We start from the raw sequence: 16572 nt of genomic DNA on the forward strand, positions 1-16572 counted from the left end.
TCTCAAGGCACCAGAGAGGATAACAAGCTATAATCTGTGTGAATATATATAATTTGAGACAAATTCGATCTCTTTAGCTCTGAGAACAACTTGATTCTTTACAAATGTTTTTTTCACCCTCCTCCTATTACCATTTTTTTTTTTTAATGAAGGCTTGAAATTACACAGATAAATGAGATTTGTATTTAAAAGGAGTAATTCTCTGTACTGATAGGATAATTGCATAGACGAATCAGACATCATTGTTAGTCAAATAATAAACAAGCTTTTAGCTGGTAGGTTTAGGTAAAACCATACTTCTATTTATTTACTCCAATGTATTTCTTTCTACAAGATACAAAGATTAAATTTTAAAATATTTGCTTGTATTAATAAACATATTTCCTTCAGAACTTTGTTTCAAATTACATTCAGATTTGTCATTCTTTTGCTATATGAAAGTTTCGTGACAACGTCTTACCAAACATTTGCAAGTCTTGCTGTTACCTAATTAATTGTTAAGCTAGATCGTATTCAAATTCAATGGCTTTTGTAAATTTGAGTCTTTACCAAATTCTTCTCGATCATAGCGCAGCACGTAAAATAAGGTTGTTACCCTTTAATGTTTTACTGAATAGATAATTTGAAGTTGCGTAGTTTGCGTGACAACGATATTTGACTCGCCGCTGTAACTTTGAAGCACGCGACCATCCTCAGGAATTTTCTCCAAGTGCCGCTTCTTGAGAAACTTCTCTCCCTTAAATGTCGCCGGAGACCAAATTTCTCTGCTGTGTCGAGCCTTTGGAAACTGAGCGTGATTTTCTCACCATTCTTGGTCTCTCATGCCATAGTTGCATTTATTTTCTGCCAAACGAACCCTCCTTACGCATTGTTTCTCCGTATAAAAACTTCATCTTGGTATTCCAAAACCGGTCTCCTCTCTCTGTCTCATCCTCCATGCCTAAATGCCTTAAACATAGTTTGTTTGATGTGTTCGCACTGTCATTATTTTCCGCCACTTTTGAATAGGCCTTTACTTTTCGTGCCAACTGCCGCTGACGATTTCTCCGCCAGCGCGCATCAGAGTTGCGGGAGGAGAACCCTGGGCAACTGACTATCATTTGCTTGGGTGCTAGGAATTCATCTACAATGACTGATCTGCGGCTCAATATTCATGATTTCCATGCCCCATATCCTGAGCCACCTCTGCAGGATCTGCTATGATTCCAGCGTGTTCTCCTATTTTAAATTTGTCTTCTAGGAAGGCCTTCTGCTTAGCACTAAAATGGAAAGCCTTTCTCGAAGATCACAATGCCCAGCTCTGCGGTAACTCCTGAATTGTTTACTCTGAAATCTCAGAATTGGCAATATAGTTCTGTGCACTAGATCCTTCCTGATGTTTTTCAAAGGCATCTTTGCCTCGTCGAGAAGCGCGTGCCTTCCCTCTGTAAATATGCACTTGCCGTACCGTATAAACCGCAAAACTTTGCAGTGGTGCTGAAAAGTACTCACAATCCTTCAACTTAAAAAGAAAAAAACATCGGCGTGTTTGTTGGCAATGGATGCAACTTCTCTTCTTAAACGATTTTTTCTGTCTTTTCTTGAAGAGGAGACTGCTTTTTTTTCAAACAAAAGGATGTCTTGCCATTACTTTGTCCACCTAAATGAGTGGAATAATGAAAAAAAAAACAAAAATTGCCCAAAAACTTAGTTCGCGACGGATTTGGACAAATAACGCTTCAGACTGTTCCTAAATACGCGTTCTTTCTATTGAGAAAATCGTTGGTCACACTTATGGTTCGGTTTATTCTCAAGCGAAGTTCAAATATTGTTTATCTAGACCTAGTGAAGCTGACATGAGAGCCACCGAATCGATTTTACCGCCGTTGGGGTAAAATCAAAATGCAATGGAACTTAAAGTATTTTGTCTAGATATAATTCATCTAGACGTATATTCAGCCAAAGCTAGGGTATTTTCAATTTTGTCATATTGCACACCTCCAGGCGCTATTTCGGGTGGGCCGCTCTTAAGTAATTAAGTTTCATTTGATCTAAGAAAAGATTCGGCCAAAGTCGCTCATCATGTAAAAGTTTGTTTAGAATGATGCTATTTTATTACTTTCTTTGTATTTATATCCGAAGTTATCACCTCAATTTTTTGAAAAAAGGAGTTTCTTCCTGTTCAATATTGTACACTTTTCTCATCCACAAAATATTTCTATTAGATTTTAAAAACAATTTTCAACGAAAAGACTTGGAAAAAGGACGAAATGGAAACAACACACCAGACCCCTATTGCACCCTAATTCTAGCGCATCCCTTAATCCATTTTAACAGAAATATAAACAACAGTAAATGATAAAATTCAAGTACGGTTATAAGGAACCGGATGTCCTCTATAAAGGCCTTAGAGAATAGGGGGTTCGTGAGTTATCTAACACCTTCCTGTATTTTGTGATAATGTGCAGAGAAAAGAGCTGAGGTGTTCACCAATGGTATTTTGTTACTTAATTGAGATAAAGAAACGTGCTTTAGAGACACTAGAATATGGAGTCTGGATTTAGGAAGGACCAGTACACGGGATTTGTACCTCCTCCAAAATCTTCAGCACTTTTTTCAGATCAACAAAATTCCTAAATTTCGCGTAGGGGATAAGGGGTGAGTAAATTAACAGCAATGGTTTTGAGTGGGAAAGATTGGATTAGTCATATAAAACGTATATTGAAAATAGTTTGTTAAAGATTACATAAAAGCTGTTTTATTGTGCACGCACAGATTCATATGATACGATCAGGCTTATTTCCCAAGACAGGGAGGCCGGAATAAAATATGTATCTCTGTTGAGGAATCAGCTGGAGCTTTTAAACATCAAAAGAAACCTGACATAGTAGTCTTGCATTCAAGCTCTATTGGACAAACTTTGCAGATTTTATGATTAGTGATGTTCATTTTTAAAGGTGGATAAGTAGGATTATTCGAACACGGATTTGTCGAAATCGGAATAAGCTGAAAGTTTGAATGTTTTAGATAAGGCTGCTACCATATTCTATTCTATCCTATTCTTTCCGCTATTGGTTTTAAACAATTTTTTTTAAGTTTTCATCTAAATCTTAACAAAATATTTCTGGTTCTATATTGAAGACCTTTCGAATACGTTGAATGTTCCCACCGTCCCATGTCAAATTAAAACTTAGAAGTAAAAAGCTTAGAAAACTTCAAAATAACTTGTAACAAAAGGAAACAAGGTAACCAAGTCCTGGTTACACTGTAACTGAAGAGTCAGAAAAAAGTGTAATTCAGAAGCTTTCCTTCTTCCCTTTCTTTTTGTCAAGGAGCCTCTGAAATAGCGTATCAATTTTTCGTAATAAGGCGCTGTGCAGTCATGCAAAATAAAAAGCTTAACCCTGTGGAAAGGAGGCTTTTTCTTTGCCATTATGAAATGTAAGGAAAGATCATATTCTCGCAATTTTTGCAATTAACTTACAAATGTCTTTCATCTGTACTCTATGATGATGTATGTTGCGAACGAATTTTTCTCAGCTATTGCATGTTTTTTAGAATTTCCTAGTTTTAAGTGTAGGTGCGGCTTTATAAAGATGTACAATTCACCCAGTTAGAAGAAGTGGTGCGGGTCATTTCGAGTCCAAAAATCGATTTCGTTAAAACTTTGCGCATGAACCTTTCCTACTCTAAAGTTAATCGAAACCTCATTGGCTTTTCAAGAATTGTGCATAATTGATACGGGGTGATGGCCTTTACGGCTAACGGTTGATATTTTGACTAATTCATGGTTAACGGGATAATTTTTTTTTTTCATTTTTAGCACCAGCATCATATTAATTCGCATAATTGAGTTGCAAAACACGAAATAAGGACTCTAACGTTATAGTATTTTCAATAATTTGAATATTTTCCTAAATATCATCTCTCGAACCTTACTAAGGACTAAATCTTCACAAATGATGATTACTCCCTTGGCACACCACACCAAGAGATCATAAAATGAGGAAACTTATCCCCGCGACCCATGATTTATTTTCAATTTCGGAAGGCACATTTATGCAAGTGTATTTTCTTATATTTCCTGAAGAAAATTTCTGACACATTCTAATAATGAGCAATCACAGTGGAACCCCTCAAAACCGGACGCCGTTGGGACCGGAGGAACTGTCCGGTTTAGAGGGGTGTCCGGAGTACTAAGGTTTTACCCATAAGGCAATTTTATGCAGCAGAATGTATTTTATGACTGCATGGTACTACATGGTACTTACAGTACATGGTAACTAGGCTAAGAACCTGTGGACTGGGTTGATATATACAGATATCATAACGATTGTCTGATTGACGACTACAAAGTGTGGCCTTATCTATCGGTATTTTATTTTAAACAATAGTGCATTTTTTTTTAACTTTGGTGAATATGTCTGATAATTTCAGTGTAGTAACTGTTACAACTATCTCTTCAACACTTTCATTTTCCCTGTGCATTGTTCTTTTACATTGCCTGCAGGATTCAAATTAGGAGGAATAGTCTTCCCTTTTGACTTACAGAGATCTTAGGTTGGTATTGTTCATGAATATCTCTTTTGGTAAGTCCTCCAACTTGTTGTTTTGCAAGTACCTGTCAACAAATGATGGCAGTTAGTTTGTGTAACGAGCGTTCAGCTGCGTTGCTGATATAAACGCATTATCGTTATCATCAATATCTTCGAGGGGTGAGAAATGTTTTGGGTAAGAAGGAAAGCTACTGATACTGCAAGACATTCATACTTTGAGCCAAACGTGTCCACTGCATTATTACATTTCGTTTGATCACGCGGAGCCGATATATCAGACATCCATCCATGCAACATGTATTAGCCATTGGCCAATTCTATTTTTTAAAAATCCACAGGGCGTTTGTGCTTTCTTTGGTGGCATTTCTTTTACCATTAAGAAATGAGCTCAGGACACAGTCATTTTGTCAAGGAGCATTTGAAATAGCGTATCAATTTTTCGTAATAAGGCGCTGTGCAGTCATGCAAAATAAAAAGCTTAACCCTGTGGAAAGGAGGCTTTTTCTTTGCCATTATGAAATGTAAGGAAAGATCATATTTTCGCAGTTTTTGCAATTAATTTACAAATGTCTTTCATCTGTACTCTATGATGATGTATGTAGCGAACGAATTTTTCTCAGCTATTGCATGTTTTTTAGAATTTCCTAGTTTTAAGTGTAGGTGCGGCTTTATAAAGATGTACCATTCACCCAGTTAGAAGAAGTGGTCCGGGTCATTTCGAGTCCTAAAATTGATTTCGTTAAAACTTTGCGCATGAATCTTTCCTACTCTAAAGTTAATCGAAACCTCATTGGCTTTTCAAGAATTGTGCATAATTGAGTTTTTCGATCTGGGCGATATTCACTTAACCCCTAATGCGAAGGTCCATTTTTAAGAGTGGCTATACGGGGTGATGGCTTTTACGGCTAACGGTTGATATTTTGACTAATTCATGGTTAACGGGATAATTTTTTTTTTTCATTTTTAGCACCAGCATCGTATTAATTCGCATAATTGAGTTGCAAAACACGAAATAAGGACTCTAACCTTTCGATTTTTCTTTTGGAAAACCGGAAGAAGGTTCTTTTTTTTTTTCCTTTCTTTTTGCGTGAGCGTTGAAAATTGTAATGAGTTTATTATAGCCGATCTCAAGTCTCTACATCTTCGATGATTTCCTTGCTCTATTCTGCCACGTTATAGTATTTTCAATAATTTGAATATTTTCCTAAATATCATCTCTCGAACCTTACTAAGGCCTAAATCTTCACAAATGATGATTACTCCCCTGGCACACCTCACCAAGAGATCATAAAATGAGGAAACTTATCCCCGCGACCCATGATTTATTTTCAATTTCGGAGGGCACATTTATGCAAGTGTATTTTCTTATATTTCCTGACGAAAATTTCTGACACATTCTAATAATGAGCAATCACAGTGGAACCCAGTGAGATAAAGTGTGATAGTGGTAGCTATCAAAGATATCTTACTGCAACAGATAAACGGTTTAAGCTTCAACCCACCAATCCAACTAAAGTATATTCACTTTTAAATAAACTAGACAAGTCAAAGGCAACAGGCCTTGACAAAATATCTGCTAGGTTTATCAGGAAATGTGCTGATCTTATTTGTGTGCCGATATGTGATATTTTCAATCAATCTATTAGCCAAGGGACGTTCCCAGACGACTGGAAATATGCAAGGATTACACCTCTTTATAAACAGGGTGACCGCGGTGATGCTAACAATTACCGCCCAATATCAGTGATTCCAATAATGGCTCAGGTGTTTGAAAGGATAGTTTATGAACAGTTATATGCCTATTTGGAAGAGCACGATATTTTATGTCAAAACCAATCAGGGTTTCGTGCTAATCATTCTACTGTAACAGCTTTGTTGGAAGCGACAGATTCTTGGGTATATTTTATTGATAACGAGAAAATCAATGGAGTCATTTTTCTAGATTTGAAAAATGCTTTTGACACTGTTGATCATCAGATCCTTGTATCGAAACTAAACTATTATGGTATACATGGAAAATCTTTCAGATGGTTTCAGTCATATTTGGAAAACCGAACACAAAAATGCTCTGTCAACGGGTCGCTATCCAGTAGCTTCTCGTTGACTTGCGGCGTCCCTCAAGGGACCATCCTCGGTCCATTATTGTTCTTATTAAATATCAACGATCTACCAAATTGCTTATCAAATTGTAAACCGAGAATGTATGCCGATGACACGCACCTCACATATGCGGGAAGCAATCTTGAGAACGTTCAGTTTTGTCTAAATGAAGACCTAGAAAACGTCTTCAACTGGCTACAAGCGAACAAACTCACATGGAACATGACTAAAACCGAATTCATGCTAATAGGGTCGAGGCAGAGACTGAATACTCTCACAGCTTCACCAACAATTAGAATGAACAAAACTCAAGTGAGCCAGGTTACAGCTACAAATTCGCTTGGTGTAATAATGGACAATAAACTCGATTGGCATAGTCACATCGAAAAACTAACGAAAAAGATCGCCTCTGGTATCGGGACCCTAAAGCGAATTAGGCACCTGATCCCAGCATCAACCTTACATCTCATCTACCAAGCTTTAGTAAAACCTCACTTTGATTACTGTGACATTGTTTGGGGTAGCTGTGGGAAAACGCTACGAGACAAACTGCAGAAATCGCTGAATAGAGCAGCCCGTGTATTGACATTCTCTAACTATGATGCTGATGCAACTGAGCTACTAGAGTTTTTAGGGTGGAAAAATCTTGCACGCCAGCAGGAAATCCATAAAGCCACCATGATGTTTAGATGTCTGCACGGGCTAGCTCCAAGGTATCTATATTCAAAGTTTACGTGGCGTGACTCTGCTTATGACCTCAGGGACTCTGAAAATAATCTTAATGTTCCACTACCGCGCACTAATTATTACAGAAAAAGCTTTAGCTACAGTGGCGCCACATTATGGAACAGTTTACCACGCGATATAAGGAACACAGAGTCTCTGGGGTTATTCAAACGTAAGATCAATGACATTCTTTAAGTCTATCGCACGGCAATCACGGAAAACAGCTTTAGTGTTATAGTATGAGGTTTTAATTTTAAATATCTTAGCGTATGTGATAGCGTATGTGGATTTTTATAGGCTGATGAATTGATCGTGTCTAAATAAAGATTACAATACAATACAATACAATACAATTAGGGGACCTAGGACTGTCCCCTGGGGAACACCAGATGACACATGGACTGCAGGAGAAGATAGTAGGTTAGCCTTCCCAAGACTGTCAGTCACATCAGATAAAGATACATGAGATAATCAGATACATGAGATAATTAGATACATGAGATAAGCATTTCCGTAACAACGCGGAGCAAGAAACAGTAAAGGCGATCATGTGCTTCCATGAACAAGAAATCGGTGGTTTTAAGACCGAAATAACGAAAAGAAAACGAGTCAAAACGGCCGGAACACTGAACACTAAGAACCGTAGTACGATCGAATCAGCGCGCGTGGCGCAAGCTGAACGATCGAGACAGTCAAAAATATAGCTGTTAATCTCCAGAAAGAAATCGCTCAGTTAGGCAGTAGGATGAAAAGATTAGGAACAGTGGAGAATAAAGAATTTGAAAAGTTTACACGTATATTCTCTGACTCCCAATACAAACATCGGGCCAAAAAACGAATTTCAAAAGCCAAGCGGCTAGCAACTAACAAGCGCAGGGAGCGCAGAGAAGTCAGACGCCAAACACGTTCAATTATCAAAATAGAGGCGAACAAAACGCACATTAAAAAAACCTCTCAAATAAAGAACTTACAAACGACCAGATTAATTTACTGGCAAAACGGCTCAAATTCATTCCAACATCTGTTACAAAACAAAAACAGAACAGACAACAACTATTGCGTGACTTTGATCAGTTCGCAAGGAGAATGCGTCTGATTTACATATTCCGAGGGGAGGACAAAAAAACACGTCCCTGCCACGTCAAATCTGCATGGATACCACCAATACAAAAATCAGTCGCCCTTGAAAGCTATTTAGAAGAGGTTAAAAGTGACCTTTCAGAAATAGAAATAACAAAGCCAGAAGAAAATTTGCTTCCGATCGAACGCAAGGCGCTCAGGGCCTTGAAACGCGACTCTGAGATAAACCTCAAAAAGGCCGACAAAGGAACAACAACCGTAGTCATAAACAAACGCGACAAAATTTTAGAAGGCCAAACTCTACTAGATGAGAAAGATAACTACAGGTCTCTTGCATCACCCATGGTTAAAGAGACGGACCATAAGGTCAGACAACTTATTGCAGACCTCTACAACGGTAATCATATAGACGACATGACTATAAAATAGCTGTCAAACCCCAAATCCGCCTCGAATTCCAGAATTCTACACCCTAACAAAAGTACACAAACCTTCCTCGGTCGGCAGACCGATAGTGTCATGGTGTGATGGCCCTACAGAGAAACTGTCATCATTTATCGACAAACTCCTTCAGCCGATAGCACAAAAACAAAAGTCGTATCTTAAGGATACTACAGACTTCGTCAATTTCATAGAAAATACGAAAGTCCCGGAGAACTTAATACTTGTTTCAATGGACGTTCAGCTTTTATAGAAATATACCACAAGAGGAGGGAATAGACACTGTATGCAGAGCATGCGAAGTATTCTACAGAAACGGAACTCCTATCCCTACACAACTACTAAAACAAGCGCTTAGGCTAATCAGTCTCCAAGAAAATTCTTTCCAGTTTAATGGAAAGCACTACCTTCAAACACATGGTACGGCCATGGGCACGAAAATGGCACTCGCCTTTTCTAATATTTTCATGAACAAGGTAGAGACAGAAATCCTTGACAAAAGCCTTTTCAAACCGTTTGTTTGGAAACGTTATACACAGACGACATCTTCTCGCTAAGGAGTACAAACAAAGCAACAATAGAGCGTTTCCTCGAAAAAGCAAACAATCATCATTCAACAATAAAATTTACCTCTGAAGTTTCCGATAACGAAACAACATTCCTGGACACCTACCTCTACAAAGGCGAACGATTCGAAAAAGACGCAATCCTTGATGTGCGTACTCATTTTAAACAAACTGAGACATTTCAGTATACACATTATAGTTCCTGTCACCCACAAGGAGTTAAAAGAGGCTTCATAAAAGGGGAGGCCCTTAGCCCTCTCAGAACAAACTCCTCTCAAACAATATTTGAAGAGAAGGTTGCAAGTTTCAAAGCGCATTTGCTAAAGAGAGGCTACCCAGAGGACCTCATTAACACAACCCTCTCAGAGGTGTATTTCAAAAACAGGAAACTGGCTTCAACAGAAACAGAAGACGAACCAACGAATCTTGCCTTTTGTTACATAATACCAACCGTCAGCGCCAAACCTAAAGCAAATTCTCATGAGAAACTGGCATTTAAAAGAAACACAATCACTACTGAGCGAAATATAAAAAAATCCGCCCCTCGTATCTTACAAAAGAGGACGGTCGCTCAAAGACATACTCGTGAGGGCCAAAGTTTGAATAGGCTATTCTAAACGCGCGCTGAGGAGTCGTGTAGGCCTGTCAACCCCATTTTACACTGATACATAATTGGGTAGGCTGCGTTGGAAACTAGTAGTTACAATTGTGATTGCGTTACGCGGAAATACCATATTCGTCGATTTTGGTTCAAATTGCAACGAACCTGATCGGAAAGAGTGACTTAACGGATATATTTGTCAGTTTTAGAAATCACTCTCTTAATTAGATGAGACATGTTCACTTCATTGTTCTCTACGATGGACATGACCTTAAACCTTGCTTGGTCATGTCATTAGTGGCTAGCATCAACCAATCAAATTGTTTAGAATCAAGTATCGAAAAGGCGTTCTCTCCGTTTAGTTGTCAGAGTAGCTCTTTGCACACCCGTTGTAACAGAGTGAATACCTGTAAAGAATAAAACAGTTAAACTCAGTCGACTCTGAAGATTGAGATCAGATTGTTAGGGTTAGATCCTCAGTAAACGAGGCAAAGGTTTACGGAAGCTAGAATACGAATAAATGAATCGTTCTCACGGTTGAAAGTGTCCTCCTAAAACGTGCTTTTGCGATACTATAACTCGGGGTGAAAAAACAAGCCTTCAGAAATTCAGGGCTCTCCGGGTAACTTCGGAAACCATCGAATAATATCCAGGTAACTTCGGAGACCTTCTGATAGTTTTCGGTTAATCATCGGAGTACACATTCGGAGCTCGTACACTCTTCCAAAAAATCTTGAAAAAAGAAAAACGAAGAATTGAAAAAAACAAGCCTTCATAAATTCAGGGCTATCTGGGTAACTTCGAAAACCATCGAATAATCTTTGGGTTAATCATCTGAGTATTTTCGAAGCTCACATACTCTTCGGAAAATCATCGGAGTCGTTTTGAACTGAAAAAACTGACGTTGAAAAATTCCGGCGGGATTAATTCCGAGTTCTGCAGACTACCTTTCACAAGTTTATTGAAGTTGGCGGAGGCCGTGTGTATTTTCAAGTTGATGGAAGTTTTCGGAGGCCCTGGAAGTTTACTGAGTTATGGGTTAGTGAAAAGTTTATCAAGTGAAAACTACGTTCATTTTGAAATAAACCTTCTTGTTGCTGTTCCGATAACCCTGCGTTCTGTTTTGACGGGAAATCACCTGTCACTCAAACATCGAACTAGTAACAGATTCCAAATTCCTCTCTTCGTCTCCTAACGGTTCTTTCATGATGAGAAATTCCCAGTAATTTAGCAATGCTAGCCCAGCGAAAGTGTTTACTTCGCAAGAATGCCAGTTGATCCATCATAACGAGGACGACCTTTTTTGCCTGCTCACTGGGCATTGGCATTTACAAGAACAGGCACGCTCTGTATTTAAACCTTTGAGTCTCGTACAAAGATGATGTGTTCATATATCGTCTAAAATACTTGTCAGGCCAACAACTGAATTATTTGCCGCGCTGTTGGTGGGTACACTCTGATGAAGATCGCCAAACGTTGTACAGATCTCGGTCATTCGATCAACAGCGTTTTCCAGGTTTGTATTCTGGGTCTTCCATTGTTGACTGAAGCTAGCAATATGACTAAGAACTGCTTGTGTATATTCTAAGAATATCTCTAGCTGTCTCTATGTCGCCTCTTCCTCGACGATATAAAGGCATATCGAAGCTTTTCTAGATAGTCTTCAATTCATAGCTTCAAATTTAGCGCAAAAAGGGGGAAATGTCAATTACATCGGCGTCCGTGATTCCCTTGCCCAACACCGCTTTGTGTAGCATAAATTTGCATGTTAATTAGAAGCGTGTTTGAATTACCACGAAAAAATTTAACTGAGAATAATTCGCATACTAATCAGAACGTATTTTTTGCAATTGCCATGTATTTTCTGACTGAGAATAGGATAATGTATCATTCTTATGAGCAAAGTTTTTTTCAAACTTGGCATGAAAAGAACATTAGAATACTTTATTTTTAAAATAGAATGTAAAAAGAACATTAGAACATCTAAAACACATTTCAATTAGAATAATTTCTCTGTACTTGTATCGCATTTTCTTTGCAATTAGAATGCAACTGAAGAGTTTAGAAAATAAATGCGAAAAAGTGCATAAATATTTCACTAAGTTAGTATCTAATAGGTAAACTGAAGACAAAAATCTTGAGTTTAGAGCATATTTATGTAATTGGAAAGAAAAATTGCTAAACGGCAGTTTTGTCCTTTTCGGCGCCTCATACACTGTTTTTTTTTTTTTTTTTTTTTATCAATTTATTTATATCAACATATATTTTTAGATATATTCTTTTGAAATGGTTTTTCTTCCTCCTTTCATCACCTATCATCGTAATATTACAATATCTTGGTAATATAATGAGCTTTACATTATACATTGTCATGTACTATAGTTTTCGTAACATGCCGGGCGACACTGACAAGATGATAAGGCGTATATGAGCACGATCCTTCGCAGTAAAGCACTATTTGAGCAATAGTGAAAATCAGACCTGAAAAAAATTTCAGGCCTGTACGGGATTCGAACCACTGACCTCTGCGATACTAGTGCACATATATTGTTTATATATTGTTGAAGATTAAAGAAACCTGTTCCTTTGTGCAGGCACATATTCACATGCTACGTTAAGGCCTATATCTTAGGTAGTGACAGGAAATAGAATCTGTATCATATTTTGCTTGAAAGAATTAGTCGAAAGTTGTATAAGGCAAACTTTGCATATTTTATTTTACCTCCGTGAAAGGGACCCGAAGTACTTTATTCCAACGGGTTATTATTTAGACTTAAACGTAACAACAGAACAAGAAGTTAATATTTTCCGAGAGATAAAAGGACCATCTGCTAGCATACAAAATTTAAAAGCGGTATTGCATCGCGTTGTAGCGTACGAAGTTGCTGAATTGAAGCTGCCTAATTTTCCATTGCTTTTAGGGCGGTACAACAACGGCCATTTGGGCGTAGTTTGAACTTTTCGATTATTCGGAGGAAAAAAGGAGGATAAAATTTTTTGATATAATTCTTCGAAAAAGGTTCATCAAATGGGTCCTTTAGAAAATATAAAACGAATTACGAAACTCTGCAACTGTCGGTGGATTCTCGATATTTATGGTCAGTGGCTCTTTTAAAGGTTTCTATTCTCTGCTAGGATCAGGACTTTAATTTAGTCTCCAAACCTCATCTTTGAAGTCCTCTGTTTGCTACCGCACAACAAAGTATTAATTTGTGACTGTGTACAACACCTTAAAATGAACTTGAAAGTTGAAAAATTGACCAGTATACTTCTTCAGTTGGTATGTAACTCGCGCACTCGGAACGAGAAATGAAAGTCAGATTATTTTAACCAAAGTTTTATCGATGACTTCTTCTGCTCTGTTCCATGACTTGTTCAAAATTTCAACAGCTTGTCGATGAGCTCAAACTCAAACTCACTTAAAGACTCGTTTCTTTGATTTCAAAATTGTTGTATTTCGTTTAAATACTCAGGTACGGCTGTGTAAATTGCTTAGAGTTGGATTTTTATTCAGCTCCGGTTTTAAAGCGATGCACATTCATTTCATTTAAGCCGTTTTGGCCGTCGGAAGGATCTTTGAATTCGTTTTGGCATTAAAAAAGAACAAGTGAAAAAAAAATTAAAAATTAAGATGCGACAGCATTATGGAATAAAATTTGTATCTCTGGTAACTTAGCTGAAGCTTTTAAAATCAAAAGAATCCTGACATAGTAGTCTTGCATTCAAGCTGTATTAGACAAACTTTGCATATTTTATGACTAGTGTTGTCTGCCCCTAAGGGTGGATAAGAAGATTATTCGAACACAGATTTGTCTAAATCAGAACAAGCAGAAAGTTTAAATCTCTTAAATATGGCTGCTTTCATATTTTCTTCTATCCTGGGTTTTTTTTCCGCTATTGCTTTTGAAAAATTTTCTTTAAATTTACACCTAAATCTAAACAAAATATTTCTGGTTCAATATTGAACACCTTTTCAATGCGGTGAATGTTTCTACCGCCCCGCGCAAAATTAAAACTTAAAAGTAAAAGGCTTGGAAAACAACAAAATAACTTATAATGAAAGGAAACAAGGTAACCAAGTTCTTCTTACACTGTAAGTTTAGAGTCTGCAAAAAGTGCAGTCAAGAAGCTTTCCTTTTGCCTACTATCGTTTCATTTGCCCAAGCATTATCAGGGCCACTATGTTGTATTCTTTTTTGAAAGCAAGTCACCTTTTTCTGCTCTGCCAACCGCAGAACTCCCCTCCTCCACCTTATACGAGTTTCTCGAGCCCAAATGATTGGTGATCTTTTTTTCCGTGTCTTCGGAAAACTCCGATACCAAAAACAACTAATCTTCTCACGCTGTATTTTTTTCGGTCATCACTTTAAATACTATTTTTAGCAAGTAAGGAAATATTATTCGAAAAACTGTTCGCATTGTAACCAAAACAAAATATCCCACGCGGTAATTCGGCTCTAATATAGTATGAAAGATGTAACATTTAATGACATTCTACTAGATGTATACACTGTAAGTGTCATTGTCCCTGATAATATGTCCTTGGGCTGACTTGAGTTGAGAAATTAAAATGTTATTAAACAATATCTCTTATATTACTAATTACATTCTTCTCATGAGAGTCTCAGATAGGTTTATTCAATTTAAATTGATTCTCTTTTTACCATAGTCACCTTATTTCTTGTAAAATTGAAAGACTCAAGTACCTCCCACGTATATATTTGGTCACAATATATCTGAAGCGTTAATTGATTAGCGTAATTCATTTTCTATTGGTAGAGATATTGGGCTACAGCCAATTTTCCTTTACACCTTCCACCCATGCCCCCTACAAAATACTTTGAATCCACAGCAGAAAGAGGATTATCATTCATTTCATGTCTTGTCCTGGTAACCCGTAAAGCTTTTTACCGCGAAAAGGACGCTAGAGAGTTCACGCCGGCAGAATCAAGCGGAAGTGGACGAGTTTCCTCCCCCCTAGGATGGAAGAAATAAGCCTCCAGTGGGTACGCAACTTTCCATATCCCGCCTCCTTCCTCCCACCTTAAAACTTCAAGGGTAACTAGGCTAAGAATCTGTGTACTGGGTTGATATACATATATCAGAACGATTGTCCGATTGACGACTACAAAGCGTGGCCTTATCTATCAATATGCTATTTTAAACAAGAGTACATTTTTTTTTTAACTTTGGTGAATATGTCTGATCATTTCAGTTTAGTAACTGTTACAACTATCTCTTCAACACTTTCGTTTTCCCTGTGCATTGTCCTTTTACATTGCCTGCAGGATTAAAATTAGGAGGAATAGTCTTTCCTTTTGACTTGCAGATATATTAGGTTGGTATTCTTCATGAATATCTCTTTTTGTAAGTCCTCCAACTGGTTATTGTACAAGTACCTGTCAACAAATGATGGCAGCTAGTTTGTGTAACGGGCGTTCAGCTGCATTGCTGATATAAATGCATTATCGTTATCATCAATACCTTCAAGTGGTGAGAAATGTTTTGGGTAAGAAGCAAAGCTACTAATACTGCAAGAGATTCCTATTTTGAGCCAAACGTGTCCACTGCATTATTACATTTCGTTGAGCACGCGGAGCCGATATATCAGACATCCATCCATGCAACATGTATTAGCCATTGGCCAATCCTATTTTTGAGAATCCACAAGGGGTTCGTGCTTTCTTTGGTGGCATTTCCTTTACCATTAAGAAATGAACTGAGGACACAGTCATTTTGTCAAGGAGCATTTGAAATAGCTTATCATTTTTTCGTAAAAAGGTGCTGCGCAGTAATGCAAAATTAAATCCTAACATTGTGGAAAGGAGGCAATTAATTTAGAAATGTTTTTCACATGATTTCTATGATGATATTTTGGCCAATTTACGGTTAACGGATACATATTATTTTCATTGTCGGCAGTGGAACCAACTGACTCGCATTATTGAGTTGCAAAGCACAAAATAAGGACTCTAAGCCTTCGATCTTTCTTTTGGAAATACGGAATTTTTAATTATTTTTCTTCCTTTTTTCCGCGGGCTTTGAAAATTGTGATGAGTCTATTACAGCCAATTTCAAGTCTCTACATCTACGAAGATTTCCTTGCTCTATTCTGCTACGTTTATAGTATTTCGACAGTTTGAATATTTTACTAAATATCATCTCTCGAACCTGACTAAGGCGTAAATCTTTAGAAATGATGATTACTCCCTGAGCACACCGCACCAAGAAATTATAAACTAAGAAAACTTATCCCCGTAACCCATGATGTATTTGAAATGTCGCGCAATGCTGGGAAGTTAATCTTATTTATTCCTCCCGTGGATCATCATATTTCAAAATGGAATTTGTCCGTGAGTGAAGAGATCTCAAGTTAGATAGAAACTGTCAATAGGATGTAAGACTAAAATGGCCAAGAAATATTTTGGGACGACAGACTTATTCAGGACAGTCTTTGATTTGCTGTTAGAAGTGAAAAACGTACGAGTTTCTTACGTGTACAAGGCCCACGCGGTAAAATTCA

The 16572-nt window shown here is 37.6% G+C and overlaps 1 pseudogene; it reads left to right on the forward strand.

The window, feature by feature from the left end:
* Positions 1-8277: 8277 nt before the first annotated feature.
* Positions 8278-10469, forward strand: LOC148737596 (uncharacterized; annotated as a pseudogene).
* The last annotated feature ends 6103 nt before the right edge of the window (positions 10470-16572 follow it).

Source organism: Stylophora pistillata, chromosome 2 (genome assembly GCF_964205215.1).
Source record: "Stylophora pistillata chromosome 2, jaStyPist1.2, whole genome shotgun sequence".
NCBI classification, from domain to species: domain Eukaryota; kingdom Metazoa; phylum Cnidaria; class Anthozoa; order Scleractinia; family Pocilloporidae; genus Stylophora; species Stylophora pistillata.